The sequence below is a fragment of the Mustela erminea genome, chromosome 18 (genome assembly GCF_009829155.1).
Source record: "Mustela erminea isolate mMusErm1 chromosome 18, mMusErm1.Pri, whole genome shotgun sequence".
NCBI lineage: Eukaryota > Metazoa > Chordata > Mammalia > Carnivora > Mustelidae > Mustela > Mustela erminea.
Genome location: NC_045631.1, coordinates 10,832,720 through 10,846,817, shown reverse-complemented (window position 1 = coordinate 10,846,817; position 14,098 = coordinate 10,832,720). Strand labels below are relative to the sequence as shown.

Genomic DNA, 14,098 nt, shown 5'->3' with positions numbered 1-14,098 from the left:
CAAACAATTTCCTACGAAGTCACACTAGCCATTATCCTCCTGTCAGTATTACTAATAAATGGCTCCTTTACCTTATCCACTCTAATTACCACACAAGAGCACCTATGACTAATCTTCCCTGCATGGCCTCTAGCCATAATATGATTTATTTCGACACTAGCAGAGACCAACCGCGCCCCATTCGACCTAACTGAAGGAGAGTCAGAATTAGTCTCAGGGTTTAACGTCGAATATGCAGCAGGACCATTCGCTCTGTTTTTCCTAGCCGAATACGCCAACATCATCATAATAAACATCCTTACGACTATCCTATTCTTTGGCGCATTCCACACCCCCTACCTACCAGAACTTTACTCCATTAACTTTACCATAAAAACACTCCTACTAACAATCTCCTTCCTATGAATTCGAGCATCATACCCCCGATTTCGCTATGACCAATTAATACATTTACTATGAAAAAATTTTCTCCCCCTAACACTAGCCCTATGCATATGACACATAGCCCTCCCCATCATAACAGCAAGCGTTCCACCCCAAACATAAGAAATATGTCTGACAAAAGAGTTACTTTGATAGAGTAAATCATAGAGGTTTGAATCCTCTTATTTCTAGAATTAAAGGAGTTGAACCTAATCCTAAGAACTCAAAAATCTTCGTGCTACCAAACTTACACCAAATTCTAAAGTAAGGTCAGCTAAGTTAAGCTATCGGGCCCATACCCCGAAAATGTTGGTTTATCCCCTTCCCGTACTAATCAAACCCCCTATTCTCACCATCATCATATTCACCATTATCTCAGGGACTATCATAGTACTAATAAGCTCTCACTGATTAACAATTTGAATCGGATTTGAAATAAACATATTAGCTATCATCCCCATCTTAATAAAAAAATTTAGTCCACGAGCAGTAGAAGCAGCAACAAAATACTTTCTCACCCAAGCCACCGCATCTATACTTCTCATATTGGGAATTATCATAAACCTACTACTAACAGGACAATGAACGGTTCTAAACACCCTAAACCCAATTGTATCTAACATAATAACAATAGCACTAGCAATAAAATTAGGACTATCCCCCTTTCACTTCTGAGTACCTGAAGTAACCCAAGGAATCCCATTATCATCAGGAATAATTTTACTCACTTGACAAAAAATCGCCCCTCTATCCATCCTATACCAAATAGCCCCCTCCATAAACCCATATCTACTAATAACCATAGCATTCATATCTATTTTAACCGGAGGATGAGGGGGCCTTAACCAAACACAATTACGAAAAATCATAGCCTACTCATCAATCGCGCACATAGGATGAATAATCGCCGCAACAACATATAACCCAACCCTAATACTATTAAACCTCACAATTTACATTACAATAACACTAGGGACATTTATGCTATTCATATTCAACTCATCTACAACTACACTATCACTATCCCTAACATGAAACAAACTACCACTAATCACCTCACTAATCCTAATCATTATACTATCACTAGGAGGCTTGCCACCCCTCTCAGGCTTCATACCTAAATGAATAATCATCCACGAACTCACAAAAAATAACATAATCATCGCAGCAATACTCATAACAATAACAGCTCTACTAAACTTATACTTTTACATACGACTAACATACGCAACAGCACTAACCATATTTCCCTCAACAAATAACATAAAAATAAAATGACAATTCGAAAACACAAAAAGTACAGCCCTATTACCCCTACTAATTATAATCTCAACTATACTGCTCCCTCTCACCCCAATAATATCAACGCTATTCTAGAAGTTTAGGTTAAAAAGACCAAGGGCCTTCAAAGCCCTAAGTAAGTGCTACTCACTTAACTCCTGACTCACCATAAGGACTGCAAGAGTATATCTCACATCTATTGAACGCAAATCAATCACTTTAATTAAGCTAAGCCCTTCCTAGATTGGTGGGCTACCATCCCACGAAACTTTAGTTAACAGCTAAATACCCTAATCAACTGGCTTCAATCTACTTCTCCCGCCGCGAAGGAAAAAAAGGCGGGAGAAGCCCCGGCAGGGTTGAAGCTGCTTCTTTGAATTTGCAATTCAACGTGATATTTCACCACAGAGCTTGGCAAAAAGGGGACTTAAACCCCTATACTTAGATTTACAGTCTAGTGCCCTTATCAGCCATTTTACCTATGTTCGTAAATCGATGATTATTCTCCACTAATCACAAAGACATCGGCACCCTTTATCTCTTATTCGGTGCATGAGCCGGAATAGTAGGGACTGCTCTCAGCCTGCTAATCCGTGCTGAACTAGGTCAACCTGGCGCCCTGCTAGGAGATGATCAGATCTACAATGTGATCGTAACTGCTCACGCATTCGTAATAATTTTCTTCATAGTAATGCCCATCATGCTTGGGGGCTTTGGAAACTGACTTATCCCCCTAATAATTGGTGCACCTGATATAGCATTTCCACGAATAAATAACATAAGCTTTTGACTTCTTCCACCTTCTTTTCTCCTCCTATTAGCCTCCTCCATAGTAGAAGCAGGCGCAGGAACAGGATGAACTGTATACCCCCCTTTAGCAGGGAATCTAGCACATGCAGGAGCATCCGTAGACCTGGCAATCTTTTCTCTACACTTAGCTGGTGTCTCATCTATCCTAGGGTCAATCAACTTTATCACTACTATTATCAACATAAAACCACCCGCTATATCGCAATACCAAACTCCACTGTTTGTGTGATCAGTTTTAATTACAGCTGTACTTCTTCTTCTATCCTTACCAGTACTAGCAGCCGGTATTACCATGCTACTCACAGATCGAAACCTGAACACTACTTTCTTTGACCCGGCCGGAGGAGGAGACCCCATCCTGTACCAACACCTGTTTTGATTTTTTGGTCACCCAGAAGTATATATCCTAATTCTTCCAGGATTTGGTATTATTTCACACATTGTAACGTACTACTCAGGAAAAAAAGAACCATTTGGTTATATGGGAATAGTATGGGCAATAATATCAATTGGTTTCCTAGGATTCATCGTATGAGCTCATCATATATTTACTGTAGGCTTAGACGTCGACACACGGGCATATTTCACCTCGGCTACTATAATTATTGCTATTCCCACAGGAGTAAAAGTATTCAGCTGACTGGCCACCCTACACGGAGGAAATATTAAATGATCCCCCGCTATATTATGAGCATTGGGATTTATTTTTCTATTTACAGTAGGAGGTCTAACGGGCATTGTATTATCAAACTCATCACTAGACATTGTCCTTCACGACACATACTATGTAGTAGCCCACTTCCACTACGTTCTTTCAATAGGAGCAGTATTCGCAATTATAGGCGGATTCGTCCACTGATTTCCACTATTCACAGGCTACACCCTAAATGATACTTGAGCAAAAATTCATTTCACAATTATATTTGTAGGGGTAAACACAACATTCTTCCCCCAACACTTCCTAGGCCTATCAGGTATACCTCGACGCTATTCCGATTACCCAGATGCTTATACAACATGAAATACAGTATCTTCCATAGGCTCATTCATTTCACTAACAGCAGTAATACTAATGATTTTCATAATTTGAGAAGCCTTCTCATCCAAACGAGAAGTACTAACAGTAGAATTAACCTCAACAAACATCGAATGACTACATGGATGTCCTCCTCCATACCACACATTTGAAGAACCAACCTACGTGTTATCAAAATAAGAAAGGAAGGAATCGAACCCCCTAAGACTGGTTTCAAGCCAATATCATAACCACTATGTCTTTCTCGATGGGAGATATTAGTAAAAATTACATGACTTTGTCAAAGTCAAATTATAGGTGAAAGTCCTTTATATCTCTATGGCGTACCCTTTCCAAATAGGCCTCCAAGATGCAGCCTCTCCCATCATAGAAGAACTTCTACACTTTCATGATCATACATTAATGATCGTATTCCTAATTAGTTCTCTTGTACTATACATTATTTCAGTAATACTGACTACTAAACTCACACATACTAGTACTATAGACGCCCAAGCAGTTGAAACAATCTGAACTATCCTGCCAGCTATTATCTTAATTATAATTGCTTTACCATCACTACGAATTCTCTATATGATAGACGAAATCAACAACCCCTCTTTAACCGTAAAGACTATGGGCCACCAATGATACTGAAGTTATGAATACACAGATTACGAAGACTTAAACTTCGACTCCTACATAATCCCAACTCAAGAACTAAAACCCGGAGAACTACGACTACTAGAAGTAGATAACCGAGTAGTACTCCCAATAGAAATTACAATTCGTATACTAATTTCATCCGAAGATGTATTACACTCATGAGCCATTCCATCCTTAGGACTAAAAACCGACGCCATCCCAGGACGCCTAAATCAAACCACTATTATAGCTATACGACCGGGACTATACTACGGCCAATGCTCTGAAATCTGCGGCTCTAACCACAGTTTTATACCCATTGTTCTTGAGCTAGTACCTTTATCCCACTTCGAAAAATGATCTGCCTCAATACTATAAATTCATTGAGAAGCTAAACAGCATTAACCTTTTAAGTTAAAGATTGAGAGCATAAATCTCTCCTCAGTGATATGCCACAACTAGATACTTCAACATGATTTATCACTATTTTATCAATAATCATCACCCTATTTCTTATATTCCAACTAAAAGTATCAAAATATAACTTTCCAGAAAACCCCGAACCAAAACTAGTGGCTACATCAAAATCTACTACACCTTGAGAAAATAAATGAACGAAAATCTATTTTCCTCATTCACTACCCCTACAATAATAGGATTACCTATCGTCATCATCATTACCATATTTCCAGGTATTCTATTTCCCTCACCTAACCGACTGGTTAATAACCGACTTATTTCCATCCAACAATGGTTAGTACAATTAACATCAAAACAGATGTTATCTATTCACAACCAAAAAGGACAAACTTGAGCATTAATACTAATATCACTAATCTTATTTATTGGGTCCACTAACCTGCTAGGTCTCCTACCCCACTCATTTACCCCAACTACACAATTGTCTTTAAACCTAGGAATAGCTATCCCCCTATGAGCAGGTACAGTAATCACTGGCTTCCGATATAAGACAAAAGCCTCTTTAGCCCACTTTTTACCACAAGGAACCCCACTACCCCTGATTCCCATACTCATCATCATCGAAACTATCAGCTTATTCATTCAACCTATAGCCCTAGCCGTGCGATTAACAGCCAACATCACCGCAGGCCACTTATTAATTCACCTAATTGGAGGAGCCACCTTAGCCCTAATAAGCATCAGCACTATTACAGCGACAATTACATTCACTATCCTTGTCCTACTAACCATCCTAGAATTTGCAGTAGCCCTCATTCAAGCCTACGTCTTTACTTTACTAGTAAGTCTATATTTACATGACAATACTTAATGACCCACCAAACACACTCATATCACATAGTTAACCCAAGCCCATGACCCCTAACAGGAGCTCTGTCCGCCCTACTCACAACATCAGGACTAGTAATATGATTCCATTATAATTCATTATCTCTTCTAACCCTAGGTACTGCAGCCAATATACTAACTATATATCAATGGTGACGAGATGTTGTCCGAGAAGGAACATTTCAAGGCCACCACACCCCTACTGTCCAAAAAGGCCTACGATACGGAATAATTCTCTTCATCACATCAGAACTCTTTTTCTTTGCAGGCTTCTTCTGAGCTTTTTACCATTCAAGCCTAGCCCCAACCCCCGAACTAGGAGGATGCTGACCACCCACAGGTATCACACCCCTAAATCCCCTAGAAGTACCATTACTTAACACCTCTGTTCTCCTGGCCTCCGGAGTCTCTATTACTTGAGCCCATCACAGCCTAATAGAAGGGGACCGCAAACACATACTCCAAGCCCTATTCATTACAATCTCATTAGGCCTGTACTTCACCATCCTACAAGCCTCAGAATATTACGAAGCTCCATTCACAATCTCCGATGGAATCTACGGCTCTACATTCTTCATAGCCACAGGATTCCACGGCCTCCATGTCATTATCGGATCTACATTTCTCATCGTATGTTTTCTACGACAATTAAACTATCACTTCACATCTAACCATCACTTTGGATTCGAAGCAGCTGCCTGATATTGACACTTCGTAGATGTTGTATGACTATTCCTATATGTATCCATCTATTGATGAGGATCTTATTTCTCTAGTATTAATAAGTACAGTTGACTTCCAATCAACTAGTTCTGGTCCAACCCAGAGAGAAATAATAAATATAATATTAACCATATTCATCAACGTATCCCTAGCATCTTTACTTATTCTAATCGCATTCTGATTACCTCAATTAAATATCTACACAGAAAAAGCAAGCCCATATGAATGTGGCTTTGATCCTCTAGGATCAGCACGCCTACCATTTTCTATAAAATTCTTCCTAGTAGCCATTACATTTTTACTGTTCGACCTAGAAATTGCATTACTACTACCACTACCATGGGCCTCACAATCAAATAACCTAAAAACCACACTCACCATAGCACTAGCCCTAATCTCCCTATTAGCCGTAAGCCTGGCCTATGAATGAACTGAAGAAGGCTTAGAATGAAACGAATATGATAATTAGTTTAACAAAAACAAATGATTTCGACTCATTAGATTGTAACTCATATTACAATTATCAAATGTCCGTAGTATATATTAATATTTTTCTAGCCTTCACCTTATCCTTTATAGGGCTATTAATCTACCGATCCCACCTGATATCCTCTCTTCTCTGCCTAGAAGGAATAATGTTATCCCTATTCGTTATAATAACAGTCACCATTCTGGCAAATCACTTTACATTAGCTAGCATAACCCCTATTATCCTCCTTGTATTTGCAGCCTGCGAAGCAGCACTAGGCCTATCCCTACTAGTCATAATCTCCTCCACATACGGAACGGACTACGTACAAAACCTAAACCTACTACAATGCTAAAAATCATCATCCCAACCATAATATTAGTCCCCCTAACATGACTATCAAAACCCAACATAATCTGAATTAACACAACAGCCCACGGTATACTTATTAGCTTAATCAGCCTGACATACCTAAACCAATTTACAGACAATAACCTAAACCTCTCACTACTATTCTTCGCAGACTCCCTATCAACACCTCTACTAGTACTCACAACATGACTCCTTCCCCTAATACTCATAGCAAGCCAGCATCACCTATCAAAAGAAACCCTAGTACGCAAAAAACTATATATCACAATGCTAGTAATACTACAACTGTTTCTAATCATAACATTCACCGCCACAGAACTAATTATATTCTATATCCTATTTGAAGCCACACTCATGCCAACATTAATTATTATCACCCGATGAGGTAACCAAACAGAACGACTAAATGCTGGCCTGTACTTTCTATTTTACACTCTAGTGGGCTCCCTACCCCTCCTAATCGCCCTGCTATGAGTCCAAAACAACTTAGGCACCCTTAACCTATTAATCATCCAGTACTGAGCACAACCCCTACCAAACTCTTGATCCAACACCCTACTATGACTGGCATGCATAATAGCATTTATAGTAAAAATACCTTTATACGGACTCCACTTATGACTACCAAAAGCCCATGTAGAGGCCCCCATCGCAGGGTCCATAGTACTTGCCGCCGTACTCCTTAAATTAGGGGGGTACGGAATAATACGAATCACCATTTTACTAAACCCACTAACGAGCCACATAGCATACCCATTCATAATACTATCACTATGAGGAATAATTATAACTAGCTCCATCTGTTTACGTCAAACAGACCTAAAATCCTTAATTGCCTACTCCTCTGTAAGCCACATGGCCCTAGTGATCATAGCCGTGCTAATCCAATCACCATGAAGTTACATAGGAGCAACAGCCCTAATAATCGCCCACGGCCTGACATCATCCATGTTGTTCTGTCTAGCCAACTCCAACTACGAACGCATCCACAGCCGTACTATAATCCTCGCACGAGGGCTGCAAACACTCCTACCACTAATAGCTGCATGATGATTACTTGCCAGCCTTACTAACCTGGCTTTACCACCCACAATCAACCTAATAGGAGAACTATTCGTAGTAATAGCCTCATTCTCATGATCCAACATTACCATTGTTCTAATAGGAGTAAATATCACCATTACTGCCCTATACTCCCTATATATACTAATTACCACACAACGCGGAAAATATACACACCACATCAAAAGTATTAAACCATCATTTACACGGGAAAATTCCCTTATAGCCCTCCACCTCCTACCTCTACTCCTCCTTTCACTTAACCCTAAAATTATCTTAGGGTCAATTTACTGTAAATATAGTTTAACAAAAACATTAGATTGTGAATCTAACAATAAAAGCTCAAACCTTTTTATTTACCGAAAAAGCACCACGCAAGAACTGCTAACTCATGCTCCCGTGCATAAAAACACGGCTTTTTCAACTTTTAAAGGATAGTAGTAATCCATTGGTCTTAGGAACCAAAAAATTGGTGCAACTCCAAATAAAAGTAATCAACTTATTCACTTCCTCATTACTCGTAACACTACTAATATTAACCTTACCAATTATAACAACTAATACCTCCATATACACCAACAAAACATACCCTCAATACGTAAAAACTACTATCTCATACGCCTTCATAATTAGCCTGATTCCCACAATAATATTCCTTCATTTCGGACAAGACACAGTAATTTCAAACTGACACTGAATTACAATCCAAACAATAAAATTATCACTTAGCTTTAAACTCGACTACTTCTCAATAATTTTCATACCAGTAGCACTATTCGTCACATGATCAATTATAGAATTCTCAATATGATATATACACTCAGACCCCAACATCAATCGATTTTTCAAATACCTACTACTATTTCTCATCACCATAATAATTCTGGTTACCGCCAACAATATATTCCAACTATTTATCGGCTGAGAAGGAGTAGGTATCATATCATTCCTACTCATCGGGTGATGGTACGGACGAACAGACGCCAATACAGCTGCATTACAAGCCATCCTATACAACCGCATTGGAGACGTAGGACTTATCCTAACTATAGCCTGATTCCTTACAAACCTAAACACATGAGACCTTCAACAAATCTTCATAACCAACCACGAAAACCTAACCATTCCCCTCATAGGCTTACTACTAGCAGCCACCGGAAAATCCGCACAATTCGGTCTTCATCCATGACTGCCCTCAGCCATAGAAGGCCCAACACCTGTATCAGCCCTATTACACTCAAGTACAATAGTTGTAGCAGGGGTATTCCTACTAATCCGATTCCACCCCCTAATAGAACACAATAAAACAATTCAAACCATTACACTGTGCTTAGGAGCAATTACAACCCTATTTACAGCAATCTGTGCTCTTACACAAAATGACATCAAAAAAATCGTTGCTTTCTCCACCTCAAGCCAACTCGGATTAATGATAGTAACTATCGGAATTAACCAACCCTACCTAGCATTTCTCCATATCTGCACCCACGCATTTTTCAAAGCCATGCTATTCATATGCTCTGGATCAATCATTCATAGCCTAAACGATGAACAAGACATCCGAAAAATAGGAGGACTATTCAAAGTACTACCATTCACCACAACCTCCCTAATTGTCGGAAGCCTAGCACTCACAGGAATACCCTTCCTAACAGGATTTTATTCCAAAGACCTGATCATCGAGACCGCCAACACGTCGTATACCAACGCCTGAGCCCTTCTATTAACCCTCGTTGCCACTTCCATAACAGCAGCCTACAGCACCCGAATCATGTTCTTCGCACTATTAGGACAGCCCCGCTTCAACCCTATTATTACAATCAACGAGAATAATCCACTCCTAATCAACTCTATTAAACGCCTATTATTTGGGAGCATCTTTGCAGGATTCTTAATCTCCCACAACCTTGCACCCACCACTACCCCACAGATAACTATGCCTCATTATCTTAAAATAATAGCCCTTGCCGTAACCATTCTAGGTTTCATCCTGGCACTAGAACTAAACCTCATAATACAGGGCCTAAAATTCAAATATCCATCCAGCCTATTCAAATTCTCAAACATACTGGGTTATTTCCCCACCATCATCCACCGCTTAATTCCTAAAACAAACCTGCTAATAAGCCAAAAATCCGCATCAACATTACTAGATATAATTTGACTAGAAAAAATTTTACCAAAATCCATCTCCCATTTCCAAATAAAATCATCAATCACCATTTCAAGCCAAAAAGGCTTAATCAAACTATACTTCATATCGTTCATGCTAACCTTAACCCTCAGCCTACTAGCACTTAATTTCCACGGGTAACCTCCATAATCACCAAGACTCCCATAAAAAGGGACCATCCCGTAACAATAACAAGTCAAGTCCCATAACTATATAAAGCCGCAATTCCCATAGCCTCTTCACTGAAAAAGCCCGAATCGCCTGTATCATAAATAACTCAGTCACCTGCCCCATTAAACTTCAACACAACTTCAACCTCAACATCATCACCCTTTAAAATATAACAAGCAGTTAATAACTCAGATAACAGACCAACAATAAAAGCACCTAAAACAGCCGTATTAGAAACCCAAACCTCAGGATACTGCTCTGTAGCTATAGCTGTAGTATACCCAAAAACAACTAGCATTCCCCCCAAATAAATTAAAAACACCTTTAAACCTAGAAAAGACCCGGCAGCGGATCAGAGTTAGGAAGCTGGCTTGGCAGTTAGCCAAATGCTCTTAAACTGGTACAGCTCTTTTAGGACAACATTGACTTGAGCGTAACAATTTTCGTCTTCACAGAAAACACAAAGAGTCCTCTTTTATACAGTTGTCTTTCCAGAATTAAAAGTGCACAATGAGTGACAAATCTTTAAAATTGAGGGGAAAAAAGGAGCATGCATGTATTGAAGAAACAAACTACCTTGTTGCAGGGGCCCCAGCATCAAGAAAATGAGGATGACTTCTGGCCAGTAGCCAGTGAGGAACCAAGACCCTCAGTTCAATAGCCTATCAGGGACTGAATCCTGCCAACCACCAAATGAGCTAGCTTAGGAGCAAAAATGTCTCCAGTCAAATCTTAGGAAGACTACACCTCAAACTGACACTAGATTACATCCTGGGAGAGACCCTGACACAGAAGATACTTAAAAGACATGTTCAGATTCTCAGCTACGATGAAAACAAAATGGAATAAAAAGCAAAAACAGAACAAAGAAAAAACAAGGAACAAAAAAACAAAAAAGCAAGCAAACAGAAAACCAGGAGGCAATAAAAGATGTTGCTCCATTCCTCTAATTTTGTGCTAATTTGTTACACAGGAAGAGAAAGTTAATAAACAGCTTCCACCTGGTACTGTAGAATACTTGCTCTTGGAAACCAGCTAGCATCCTATGAGGACACCAAGCAGTCATATGTAAATGTTCTGAAAGACAGCTCCAGCTGAGATCCCAGCTGACTACCAACATCAAGGACAAAAATATAAGCCAGCCAGTCTTCCTGTGATCCCAGTTTGCAGCTGAGCTGCCCTAGGTGACACTTTTTGAAACAAACATGATTTGTTTCCAATGAACCTTGACCAAGAAGCAAATCTCTGAGTAAAACAAATGATTATTATTGTTTATACCTGGAAATTTGGGGTCATTTTTATTGGAGCAATAAATAACTGAAACATTAAAAAAAAAAAACCTAGAAAAGACCCTCCAAAACTTAGCACAATTCCACAACCAATAGCCCCACTAATAATTAAAACCAGCCCGCCGTAGATAGGAGAGGGTTTTGAAGAAAACCCTACAAACTAACTACAAAAATAATGCTTAGAATGAATACAATGTATGTCATCATCATTCCTACAAGGAATCTAACCATGATTAGTGACATGAAAAATCACTGTTGTATTTCAACTATAAGAACATTAATGACCAACATTCGTAAAACTCACCCATTAACCAAAATCATCAACAACTCATTTATCGACCTCCCCGCTCCATCAAACATCTCAGCATGATGAAACTTCGGCTCCCTCCTCGGAATCTGCCTAATTATTCAGATTCTTACAGGTTTATTTTTAGCCATGCACTATACATCAGACACAGCCACAGCCTTCTCATCAGTCACCCATATCTGCCGAGACGTCAACTACGGCTGAATCATCCGATACATACACGCAAACGGAGCTTCCATATTCTTTATCTGCCTATTCCTACACGTAGGACGAGGCTTATATTATGGATCTTATATATTCTCCGAAACATGAAACATCGGCATTATCTTATTATTCGCAGTCATAGCAACTGCATTCATAGGTTACGTTTTACCATGAGGACAAATATCATTTTGAGGTGCAACCGTGATTACTAACTTATTATCTGCTATCCCGTACATCGGAACTAACCTTGTAGAATGAATCTGAGGCGGATTTTCAGTAGACAAAGCCACCTTAACACGATTCTTCGCTTTCCATTTTATCCTACCATTCATCATTTCAGCACTAGCAGCAGTCCACCTACTATTCCTCCACGAAACAGGGTCTAACAATCCCGGAGGGATTGTAAATTTTTTTTTAGAACAGATTTGGGAGCGGGAAGACTGGAGAATGTAATTAGCTTATCTATAAGTTTTATAACCACCCTGACAGAGAACTGTCTGGCCTATGAAGAATATTCAAGTATAAGAACTAGAAAATGAATTTAATTTAAAAGACTGCTCTCATTGAAAATGTACACTATCGAGTGGTCATAAGAAGAAGACTCACCCCTGTTCATTTCAGAGTTATTTAAGAAGTTAACATCTGAGAAATTGCCTAAAAGAGTTATTCTTCAACAAATTCTTTTAAGAGTTAGTTAAAAGCCATTTTAGGTGACTAGATAAACCTTATTTGTATCAACATAAGCTCAGTCATGAAGATAAAGTATTCCTGAAATTAAAATATATGCCAGTAAAAAATATTATTTGATTCACAGAACATAGCTAATTATAATTTTCCCTAGAAAATATCTATTTCTTGGGGCTCCTGGGTGACTCAGTTGGTTAAGGCTCAGGGAGAGCCTGCTTCTCCCTCTCCCTGCTGCTCTGCCTACTTGTGCTATCTCTTTGTCAAAAAAAAAAAAAAAAAACACTTAAAAAAAAGAAAATATCTATTTCATAAAATGAGGCATACTTGAACTAAAAGTCATAACCATCTTTTGGTTGATTGTGAGATTAAATTTAAGAAACTCTAAACTGAATTTAGTCTTTATTAGAAAATGAGTACATAAATCAGTGCTGTATTTGTTGTTCCTTTGCATGTCTTCTATCTTAGTAGTCTTCCTACTTGATGTTGGCAAAAACATTTTGTACATAGCTTTGTACTCCCACGGTACCTGGCACAGTGCCCCATAAAGAGTAGGTGTTTAATAATATGTTTAGGTAAATAAAAGAAAGTGATAAGAAGCAAATTATACTAAGAGGCTTATATATCTATATCTACACTAGGACCTACAAAGATGTAAACAAAGGCAAAATACTTATTATTTATATTATGTATCATAACTAATACCTAGAGTATTATTATTGTATATTGTGTGCAATGTATTATAAGCCAGTTGCAATTTAAATTCAGAACATGCAGGTGAAGTATCTTTAACTCTCAGTGATCCTTCACTGAAGCCAGTACATCTACTCCTCATTTCACAGGGTGGCCTGATCTTTTTTTTTTTGATGATGGGCATTTATTCACATTTTTCATTAAATGTTAATTGAAATGTTACAACATTCTTGACTAGAACTTTATGTACTACCATAAACATAGTGGTATAAACACATAGTGGCGAACCACCTAGAAAACTAACAAATATGTATGCAAGTGTAGTGGCCAAACACTAATAAATTTTAAGACCATTAAATCTGTTTCTTTAAAGATATGGCTTAAAAATAAAAACCATTGTTATTTTTTGTCTCAGTCTTTACAGAATGCATTTAAAAAGAAAATCAGTTAAGAACAGCCTGATGCAAGA

At 38.6% G+C, this 14,098-nt stretch overlaps 4 pseudogenes; all 4 read left to right on the top strand.

Annotated features, from left to right (window-relative positions):
- The first annotated feature begins 1,839 nt into the window (after window positions 1-1,839).
- Window positions 1,840-3,799, top strand: LOC116577332 (annotated as a pseudogene).
- A 53-nt stretch (window positions 3,800-3,852) lies between these two features.
- On the top strand, window positions 3,853-4,781 carry LOC116577341 (annotated as a pseudogene).
- Window positions 4,728-6,246, top strand: LOC116577340 (annotated as a pseudogene).
- Window positions 6,247-8,484: 2,238 nt separating this feature from the next.
- LOC116577328 lies at window positions 8,485-10,799 on the top strand (annotated as a pseudogene).
- The last annotated feature ends 3,299 nt before the right edge of the window (window positions 10,800-14,098 follow it).